Raw genomic sequence first — 10,648 nt, 5'->3', positions numbered from 1 at the left:
CCTCCCCCGAAAACAACAACAACAACAACAACAACAAAACCCAAAGGTATGTGATGGCTTTGGAAAATAGGTAAGAGGGTTAATGAATTAAAGGCCTTGAGTCAGTTGAAGGGTAAATTCGGGAGTATAAGGTTTAGGAGAGGTAGAATAACAAGTAGTTCTGAGAGTGGATCCTCTGTGTTTGGTTTTGGAAGTAGAGCCATTCCAAGTGTCACTCCAGAAACAAATAATTGATACCTGGCAGGGGAGATACCATGATCACAAAGGTGGTTTTCTCAGGGTGAGGCCCATCCATTGCATTCTGGGTGTGCTGGCCCTTGTGATTTCCCCAAATACAGGAAACTCGACTGCATAATGTGTGGTAGTGAGAGACTGAGTTTGTGCTTTCCCCTGAAAAAAAAAAAGAAAGAAAGAAATGGGTGATTGAAATGGAATTGAGATTAAGAAATTAGAATAGGGGCCGGGCGCGGTGGCTCAAGCCTGTAATCCCAGCACTTTGGGAGGCCGAGACGGGCGGATCACGAGGTCAGGAGATCGAGACCATCCTGGCTAATATGGTGAAACCCCGTCTCTACTAAAAATACAAAAAACTAGCCGGGAGAGGTGGTGGGCGCCTGTAGTTCCAGCTACTCGGGAGGCTGAGGCAGGAGAATGGCGTAAACCCGGGAGGCGGAGCTTGCAGTGAGCTGAGATCCGGCCACTGCACTCCAGCCTGGGCGACAAAGCGAGACTCCGTCTCAAAAAAAAAAAAAAAAAAAAAAAGAAATTAGAATAGGGTATGTCAAGGATCCATGAGGTCTGGGTGTTAGATCATCAAGGGGGATAATGAAGGCTTTCAGGATGAGAAAAGGAAAACAGTTGGTACTGAAGTCCTCAGTGAATGTTGGGGGGAGACTTTGAGATTTTCATTTAACATTGAGAGAGTCATAAAATTGAGTATTATGAACTTTGAAGAAAGAGGTTATTGAGGTAAGATGGTAAAATAATACCTTGGGGATCCAGTGAAGAAGATACAAGAAGATGATAACCTGATCTTGACTTATGGGGAGATATGAGCAAAGGAAAATGAACAGCCTCAGCTGAGCATGATTGTGTGCACCTGTAATTCCAGCTACTGGGGAGGCTGAAGTGGGAGGACCACTGAAGCCCCAGGAGTTCAAGGCCAGCCTGGGCAACATAGAGCAGGACCACTGTCTCTCTAAAAAAGAGAGAGAGAGAGAGACAGAGAGAGAGAGGAGGAAAAAGCAGCACAGTTCATGGTTTGAGGTGACCAGAGTTCAGGTAGGGAGAGGTGATAGATGCTGAATGGATGGGCATGACCAAAAGCTAGAAGGTTTTAAGGAATGGCGGCTAGTTTTGGCTCAAGCATAGGGTGCAATTAGTTGTATAAGAAAAAGATAATATTGGAATCTATGTGATTAGTTGGAATCCAGAACATAACTAGAGTCATTATTGTTAAAAATATTCTTCCCGGCCGGGCGCAGTGACTCATGCCTGTAATCCCAGCACTTTGGGAGGCCGAGGCGGGTGGATCATGAGGTCAAGAGATCGAGACCATCCTGGCTAACATGGTGAAACCCCGTCTCTACTAAAAATACAAAAAATTAGCCGGGCGTGGTGGCAGGCGCCTGTACTCACAGCTATTTGGGAGGCTGAGGCAGGAGAATGGCATGAACCTGAGTGGTGGAGCTTGCAGTGAGCCGTGATCATGCCACTGCACTCCAGCCTGGGTGACAGAGTGAGACTCTGTCTCAAAAAAAAAAAATATATATATATAATATATAGCATATATATATTATATATATGCTATTTATATATTTTATATATACATATAAAATATATACATAAAATTTTAAAATATATATATTTTATATATATATTTTTTCCTAGACAGTAAACTAAGGAAACTTTTTGAAATTGTTTTGTTTAGATCTCAGTGAAATTTGGGAACTGATATTGGTAGCTGGGAAGTAATTTGACAGCTTTGGAATACTGTGACTATGACAAACGTGAAATTGGTATGTGTGATAAGTTATTAATGCCACCACTAGAATTAAAGTTGACTATAGATCATAATTTTGGTAAGAATGCAGTTTAGTATCAAATAGATTTTTCCTTGGGCTGTGTCCAGTATACTGTGATGAATTTTTTGTCTATTTGTAATTAGAAAATTGGAGCTTAAGAAAATGTATTGATGCCGGGCATAGTGGTGTGCGCCTATAGTCCCAGTTACTCAGGAGACTGAGGCAGTAGGATGACTTGAGCCCAGGAATTCGAGGCTGCAGTGAGCTATGATTGCACCACTCCACTCCAGGCTGGGTGACAGAGTGAGAACTCATCTCTAAAAACATGTATTGACTTTTTGGAATGACCTTTTTATATTCTTTTCCAGGACCATTTGCAATCCACAATATATAGACAACTACTTGGGATCTGCTTTAGTGTGAGGGTTCCATCTTAATTACCCTAGCTACATTTGATATAATTTTATCTCTGTATAAATAAGATACATAGCTAGAAGCATGGAAGAGAAAATGTAAAGCAAAAATGAGAGTGAATCAGAGGTGTAGAGTTCCAGTTATGAAACCCTAAGAATATTAATTGCTGTGATGATAATCTGGCACATATTGAGTTCTGGCTACCATTTGTTACAGGATAAAAGAACATTGGACTAGTTGGATACTGAGGTGCATAATTGCTGGCAATGGAGTGGAGGAGAGGAGCTGATCAGCCGGAAAGGAGCCTTATAGCTGTTTCTATACTAGTACTTTATATTTGATATTGGTTGACAACAGCAGAAAAATTATTTATCACCGTGCTGGGGACTTATTAAATTGATTTCTACTCTGAAATAATATGGAAGAATTTAATGGTTACTCTTAGATATGTAATATTTCTTTATTTTTCATTCTAGCAACCATCAGAAAAAAAAATCACAAAAAATATATTGCTTGTACAGTCCTCTGTCATTTGTGACCTGGGATATTGTGCTCTCGGGCCCCCAGAATTCCAGTTTATGAGGCAATCTGTGTCATTCTGGTTTAGCCAGGTGAGTAGTCCCCCGGCTCTGTAGAAAAGAACAAGAAAGAAAAAGAACAAAAAAAAGGGGAATGTGGAAAAATATAGATATGAATCTTAGACCCTAGAGGACAAGTTAAGGCCTGGGTTACAAGCGGCAAAACAGAGAGGAGGCCCCAGGGGTTATGGACACAGTCAGTAGAGTGGTAGTCATGAATTATAAAAACTGAGAACTAGGAGAACTAAGCCTGTGTGGGGACCTGATTTGAGTTCAAAAATGAAGAAGCTTACAGGAAGCAAGGTTAAATAGAAAGAAAGTATGCTTTCAAGTTAAAACGAATAGAAGGCCAGCCACGGTGACTCACACCTGTGATCCTAGCACTCTGGGAGGCCAAGGTGAGAGGATTGCTTGAGGTCAGAAGTTCGAGACCAGCCTGGATAATATAATGAGACCCTGTTTCTAAAAAAAAAAAAAAAAAATTTAATTAGCTGGAAATGATGGTGCACTAATGTAGTCCCAGCAACTTGGAAGGCTGAGGCTGGAGGATTTCTTGAGCCCAGGAGTTTCAGGTTGCAGTGAGCTATGATGGCACCACTGCACTCCAGCCGGGGCAGTAGAGTGAAAATATCTATGAATATCTATCTGTCTCAAAAAACAAAAAAACAAAAAGTCACAAAAAACTAAAAATACTAAAAATGGATAGAAGTTTAATTATAGGCCAGGCATGGTGGCTTGCGCCTATAATCCCTGCAATTTGGGAGACTGAGGTGGGAGGATCACTTGAGCCTAGGAGTTTGAGATCAGCCTGGGCAACATAGAGAGACCTTGTCCCTGCAATAACTAACTAACTAAATAAATAAATAGAAATTGAATTACGATGACTTATCCTTTTCTAATGAAATATTGGCTATATAGAGATACCAATCATATTTTAAAGGTTTCTTGGCCGCCTCCGTTGCCGCCATCATGCCAGCCCCTCGGGTCTCCGCAAGGCTGGGTGATGCTCCAGAATGGGAGACAAGCCAATTTGGGAGCAGGTTGGATCCAGCTTCATTCAACATTACTACCAGTTATTTGATAACGATAGAACCCAATTAGGTGCAATTTACATTGATGCATCATGCCTTACATGAGAAGGACAACAGTTCCAGGGGAAAGCTGCCACTGTGGAGAAGTTGTCTAGCCTTCCGTTCCAGAAAATCCAGCATTAGCCCACGCCAGATGACTGCATCATCAGCATGGCTGTGGGGTCAGCTTAAGGCGGATGAAGACCTCATCATGGGGTTCCACCAGATGTTCCTGTTAAAGAACGTCAACGATGCTTTCACCAATGACATGTTCAGGCTTGCCCTGCACAACTTCGGTTGACCTCCTCTCAGCCAGGCACTCATACTGTTTCCTCCTCCCTCCTCTTCCCAATACTATTCCCACTCTTCCAGATGCTCCAAATGTCATGCACAAATGAGCAGGGCTGTGGCGGGAGTGGGCTCAGTGTGCTGCTGCCACCAAGGTGCATGATGTTTGGACACTAGACTAGTTGCTTCTGACGGGAAAAGTTTGTGTTGTACCAGCGCATGCCTTGGAAAGACTTAAGTAATGCAAAAGGTTGTCCTTTTTTTTTTTAAAATCTGTGGAGCAGTTGCTCTAGTAACCCAAAGAAGGGAAGGAGAAAGCAGCTGCCTCACCGCCCAGACATTGATTTGTTCAGATGATACAATGAAACCACAAGAGTTTTATTAACAACAAAAAAAGATTTCTTTAAATACTTAATAGTTGAAAGAATGAATCCTGGCTCTCCTATGTACTAGCTGCCTGATCATGGAAATATTATTTACTTTCTCCAAACTTCAGTTTCTTCATCCTATCAAGTGGATTGATACTTACTGTAAGAATTAAATGAAAAAAAATAAACCACACAACACGATGGCTGGCACATACTTAGAGCTCAATAGTCACTATTATTAGGCAGTGGAAAGCAGAGTTAATGAGATGGAAGTAGAATCATGTGATGGATTATTCTTCACAGATAGGTATGCAATTAATTATTTCTTGTCAGAGCAGCTTACGAAAGTTTAAGGGTCAGAGCTTCTTGGACATCAGGCTATAATGAATGCAAATTAGGCTCATTTGAAGAAAGGTAGTTCCCTTTTGTTTCCTGAGTTTGTAAGAAATTAGATCTTCTGTATATTTTCTCTGATGGTTAATTTTAGATGTCAACTTGACTGGATTAAGGAACACCTAGAATCCTGGTAAAGCATATTTTAGAGTGTATCTGTGAGGGTGTTTCCGAAAGAGATGATTGTGTGAGTCTGAGTGGACTAGGTGGGGAAGATTTGCCCTTAGTGTGGGCAGGCATCATCCAATGTGTTAGGGACCTGTAGAGAACAAAAATGAGAAAAAGGCAAATGTGTTGATTTATCTGCTGGAGCTGGGATACATTTGTCTCCTGCTTTGGGCAACAGAACTCTGGTCTCCCCGGTCTTTGGACTCCAGAACTTACACCAGTGCTCCCTGCCTAACCTTCGGTTCTCAGGCCTCTGGCCTCAGACTGAGAGTTACACGCCATTGGCTTCCCGATTTCTGAGGCTCTCAGACTTGGACTGAGCCATGCTCTCAGCATCCCAGGGTCTCCAGCTTGCAGATGACCTGTTGTGGGATTTCTCAATCTCTATAATCATGTGTGCCAATTCCCCTAATAAATTCCCTCTCATATATCTATCTATATGTATCCTATTGGTTCTGTCTCTCTGGAGAACTCTGACTAATATACTTTCCTTCCAGAATAGTACTTTTAACAGTAGCATTCTTTTTATTATTATTATTTTTTTTTAGACAGAGTTTCACTTTTGTTGCCCAGGCTGGAATGCAATGGTGCAATCTTGGCTCACTGCAACCTCTGCCTCCCGGGTTCAAGTAATTCTCCTGCCTCAGCCTCCAGAGCAGCTGGGATTACAGGCATGCGCCACCATGCCCGGCTAATTTTGTATTTTTAGTAGAGACAGAGTTTCTCCATGTTGGTCAGGCTGGTCTCAAACTCCTGACCTCAGGTGATCCACCTGCCTCGGCCTCCCAAAGTGCTGGGATTACAGGCGTGAGCCACCGTGCCCAGCCAACATTAGCATTCTTAGTATTTACCATTAGTATTTTTAATGTTTTTGTTTGACTCAAATCTTGAATTTTTTGGAAAATAGTAAAACAATGGACAGGTTAGGTAGACAGACCATGCTAGTTTAAAACAGAGAAGATGGTAAAGTATAAAAGATAGCTGGGCATGGCAGCATGCACCTGTAGTCCCAGCTACTCAGGAGGCTGGGGTGGGAAGATCACTTGAGACCAGTAGTTTGAGGCCAGCCTGGGCAACATAGTGAGACCCCATCTCTAAGAAAAAAAAGTTTCCTCCTTAATCAGTTCAGATCACCTTTTGGATATAAGTCATTAGGTTATTTGTCTGGGTAGAGTAAAGCAGGCTGCCGGGAGTTGAAGCATCACAGGGAGACTAAAGAAGAGGTACTAAAGAGGCTCTTTAGACGGCTTATTAAAGTTAAGGAGGAGGAGTTAGGCCTCTCAGTCTAGATAGCAAGGAAAGGGATGGACTGGTGTTTTGTTTGTTTTTTTGAGACAGAGTCTTGCTCTGTTGCCCAGGCTAGAGTGCAGTGGCGCCATCTTGGCTCACTGCAACCTCCACCTCCCAGGTTCATGCTATTCTCCTGCCTCAGCCTCCTCAGTAGCTGGGACTACAGGTGTCCACCACCATGCCCAGCTAATTTTTTGTATTTTTAGTGGAGATAGGGTTTCACCGTGTTAGCCAGGATGGTCTCAATCTCCTGACCTCATGATCCGCGCACCTCAGCCTCCCAAAGTGCTGGGATTACAGGCGTAAGCCACCGCTTCTGGCCATACACTTTATTTTTTAGAGAAGTTTTAGATTAACAGCAAAATTGAGCAGAAAGTATAGAGAGTTCCCATATACTTCCTGTCTACACATGCACAATCTCTTTTACTATCAACATCCCATACCACAGTGGTATATTTGTCACAATCAATGAGCCATCATTACCACCCAAGGTCTATAGTTTACATTAGGGTTCACTCTTGGTATTATACATTCTGTGGGTTTCAACAAATGTTTAGTGACATGTATCTACCATTACAGTATCATACAGAATAGTTTCACTGCCCTAAAAACCCTCTGTGCCCCACCTATTCATCCCTCTCCTCCCAATCCCTGGAAGCCACTATAGTCATCATGATGTACAATAGATCTCCTGGCCAGGCGCAGTGGCTCACAACCATACTCCCAGCACTTTCGGAGGCTGAGGCTGGTAGATCACTTGAGGTCAGGAGTTTGAGACCAGCCTGGCAAACATGGTGAAACGCTGTCTCTACTAAAAACAGAAAACTTAGACAGGGACAGTGGCTTGGGTTTGTGATCCCAGCAACTTGAGAGGCCGAGGCAGTAAGATCACTTGAGACCAGGAGTGTGAGGCTGCAATAAGCTATGACTGTCACTGTACTCCAGTCTTGGCAACAGAACAAGACCCTGTCTCTAAAATAAATAAATAAATAAATAAATAAATAAATAAAATAAAGAGGTTAAAATGGTAAATTTTACCTTAATTTAAAAACCACTCTTTTGTCTCTCTGTTATTTACAGAATAAAACTCTTTAACAAGCCAGGCGTGGTGGCTCATGCTTGTAATTCCAGCGCTTTGGGAAGCTGAAGTAGGAGGATTAGTTGAGGCCAGGGGTTGGAGACCAGCCTGGGTGACAGAATGAGACGCTATCTGTACTAAATAAATAAATAAAAAAATACTGCACACCTCTAGTTTTAGTGCCTTGGGAAGCTGAGACAGGAGGATCACTTGAGCCTAGGAGTTGGAGGTTCCGGTGAGCTATGATTGCGCCACTGTACTCCAGCCTGTCTCTGAAAAACAAAGCAAAACAAAACAAAGCAACTCTTTAACTTGGCATGCAAAGCCCCACCTGTGTCTCTAGTCTCATTATTCACATGTATCTCCTTTCACAAATATTCTAGACATATTGAAAGTAAAACTTCTTTTCTGTATCCCTGTGTCTTTACATATCCTGTTCCCTGTGCCTAGAATTACCAGTATTCTACTCACTTGGCAAATTTATAATCACTTTAGAAAATCCTGCTAAAATAACCTAAGTTGGGTTTGGTAACACACCTGTAATCTCAGCTACCCAGGAGGCTGAGGCAGGAGGATCACTTGAGGCCAGGAGTTTAAGACCAGCTTGGGAAGGCAGTGAGACCTTCATCTCTGAAAAAAAAAAAAAAAAAAAAAAAAAAATTAGCTGGCTGTGGCGGTGCACACCTGTAGTTGCAGCTATTTGGGAGGCTGAGGTAGAGGACCTCTTGAGCCCAGGACTTTGAGGCTGCAGTGAACTATGATTTCACTATATGAAATCGTATGATTCCATATGATATGATTGTGCCACTATACTCCAGCCTGGGCAACAGAGTGAGATACTGTCTCTAAAAACAAAATTAAATAAATAATAAATAAAATAAAATGTTACCCTCACATGAAGCTTTTCTTAGCTTTTTCTGGGACACTTAGTTGCTTCCTGATCTATATTCGCACAGCACTTTATTCATATTTCTCTTCTGTCACTTAGCTGAATTGTTTTGTAACCTGTCAGTTAACATATCTATTTCCCATTTGATCAGTGGCTTTTAAACTTTTTTAGAGGTCATAGATTACGTACTACAAACTGTGGACTCTGTCTAGAAAAATACACATATACGTATATATTTACACAGTTGTTCGTGAGGTTCATGAACCTCCCAAAGGACATGCACAGACTCTTCACCTGCATTAGAATCACTAGGAATGCTTGTTTATAAAGCAACCTGAGTTACTGAATCAGAATCTTTTGAGGGTAGGCCTCAAATATCTTGAACAATCCCACCAGGTAATTATTTTATTCACTAGGCTTCAAGAACCACTGTCCTAGCTTAAGGACCCCCATGGTAGACAGTGAGTTCTTGAGGGCAGAGAGTAGATATTATTGATCTTTAGATCTTATCAATCCTAAAATCTCATTGATCTTTGGATCTTGTTGATCCTAAGATCTCACTGTGTAATAGAGACCAGGATAAGAAAGAGATCATTTTTAGCCATGGTGATCAGAAAAGGTAGCAACAGGAGATGAGAATTACCTGCCCCACAGAAAACAGGTTTTCAGTAGGTTGAGATGAAGTAGTGGAAAACATTGTAGGCACAGAGATTGGCAGCAGCAAAGGAGAGAGGCTAGAAAATGCTATGTACATCCATCGAACCAGTAGGATAGTAGGAAATAAGGTCAGAGAGGAGGTTTATTTAGTCATTAACTAACCATCCCCTCCCAACACACTATGTGCTAGATATTATGCAACACATTGAGAGTAAATATATGAATAAGACATGGCTTTTGCTCTTCAGGAATAAGAGCAATCTAGTAGCAGGGGAAATAAACATAAAATGTTTGGGTTTTATGTTTGGGTTGTTTCTACCTTTTCACTACTGTGAATAGTGCTTCTATGAACATATGTTTTCAAGGTTTTGTTTGAATATTTGTTTTCAATCTCTTGGGCATATACCTAGGACTGGAATTGCTGGGTCATATGGTAATTCTATATTTAACATTTTGGGAAACCACCAACTTTAGTTTCCTTTAATCTGGAACATATTCCTTAGCCTTTCTTTGTCATTCATGGCATTAATATTTTTGAAGAACATAAGTCAGTTTTTTTTAGAATGTCCCTCATTTTGGGTTTGTCTGATATTTCCATGCAATTTAATTCAAGTTAAGCATTTTCAGTAGGAATATTACAGAAGTAATTTGTGTCCTTCTCAGTGCATAATATCAGGAGGCACATAATATTTATTTGTGCCATTACTGGTGATATTAATGTTGATCACGAGTTGGTTAAAGAAAGATCTGCCAGTTTTCTACATTCTCAAGGTACTATTCTTCCCTTTGCAAGTAATAAATACCTTTGAGGAAGATATTTTAAGAATATCTTGTTTCTCATCAAACTTTCACCCACTAGTTCTAGCATTCATTGATGATACTTGCCTAAAACAAGTATTACTATGCTGTTTGTAAAATATTGCACAATAAGGTGTTTTTCTTTGCGGTATCTGACCTTTATTTCATGCTTGGATTGGGAATGTTGTGACTAAATTTACCTTTTGGAGAAGATACACATCAATCAGCAGCTAACTATATGCTAGTCTAAGTGACACATAGGCACTTAGAGAGAAACAAAGAAATGAACATGTAACAATTAGTGTAGGGGGTAGCATATATATAATTTATCTCCTAAGTTCTTTTTGCCCTGAGTTCATTGGCATTAATGTCACATCATTGTTGTATCGAATTCATTTGGAAATTACTCATTAATATATTTTTACCTTAATAAATCCTTAATTGAAACACTCAATATTTTTACACAGTAAGTTTTTCATGACGTCATACCTACCACACATAGCACATCACACAGATGGACATGAGAGCACATGGATTCTTGGTAGTTTTAATGAAAACTCTGAATCCCACTGCACAGTGCTGCGTCCCACTAATAGTGTGTAGACTGTTGGTCGAGAGTAAGAGTGAAAGTGC

General features: G+C 41.0%; 1 non-coding gene and 1 pseudogene across 1 annotated transcript; both read left to right on the top strand.

Annotated features, from left to right (window-relative positions):
• Nucleotides 1-229: 229 nt before the first annotated feature.
• Nucleotides 230-393, top strand: LOC123571533 (U1 spliceosomal RNA). Its single transcript, XR_006695682.2, has one exon. It is a non-coding gene; the product is annotated as a U1 spliceosomal RNA (small nuclear RNA).
• A 1,564-nt stretch (nucleotides 394-1,957) lies between these two features.
• LOC102141838 (nuclear transport factor 2 pseudogene) lies at nucleotides 1,958-9,439 on the top strand (annotated as a pseudogene).
• The last annotated feature ends 1,209 nt before the right edge of the window (nucleotides 9,440-10,648 follow it).

The sequence above is a fragment of the Macaca fascicularis genome, chromosome X (genome assembly GCF_037993035.2).
Source record: "Macaca fascicularis isolate 582-1 chromosome X, T2T-MFA8v1.1".
Classification (NCBI taxonomy): Eukaryota; Metazoa; Chordata; class Mammalia; order Primates; family Cercopithecidae; genus Macaca; species Macaca fascicularis.
Note: the sequence above shows the minus strand (reverse complement) of the source record. Positions and strands in the feature narration are given on the sequence as shown.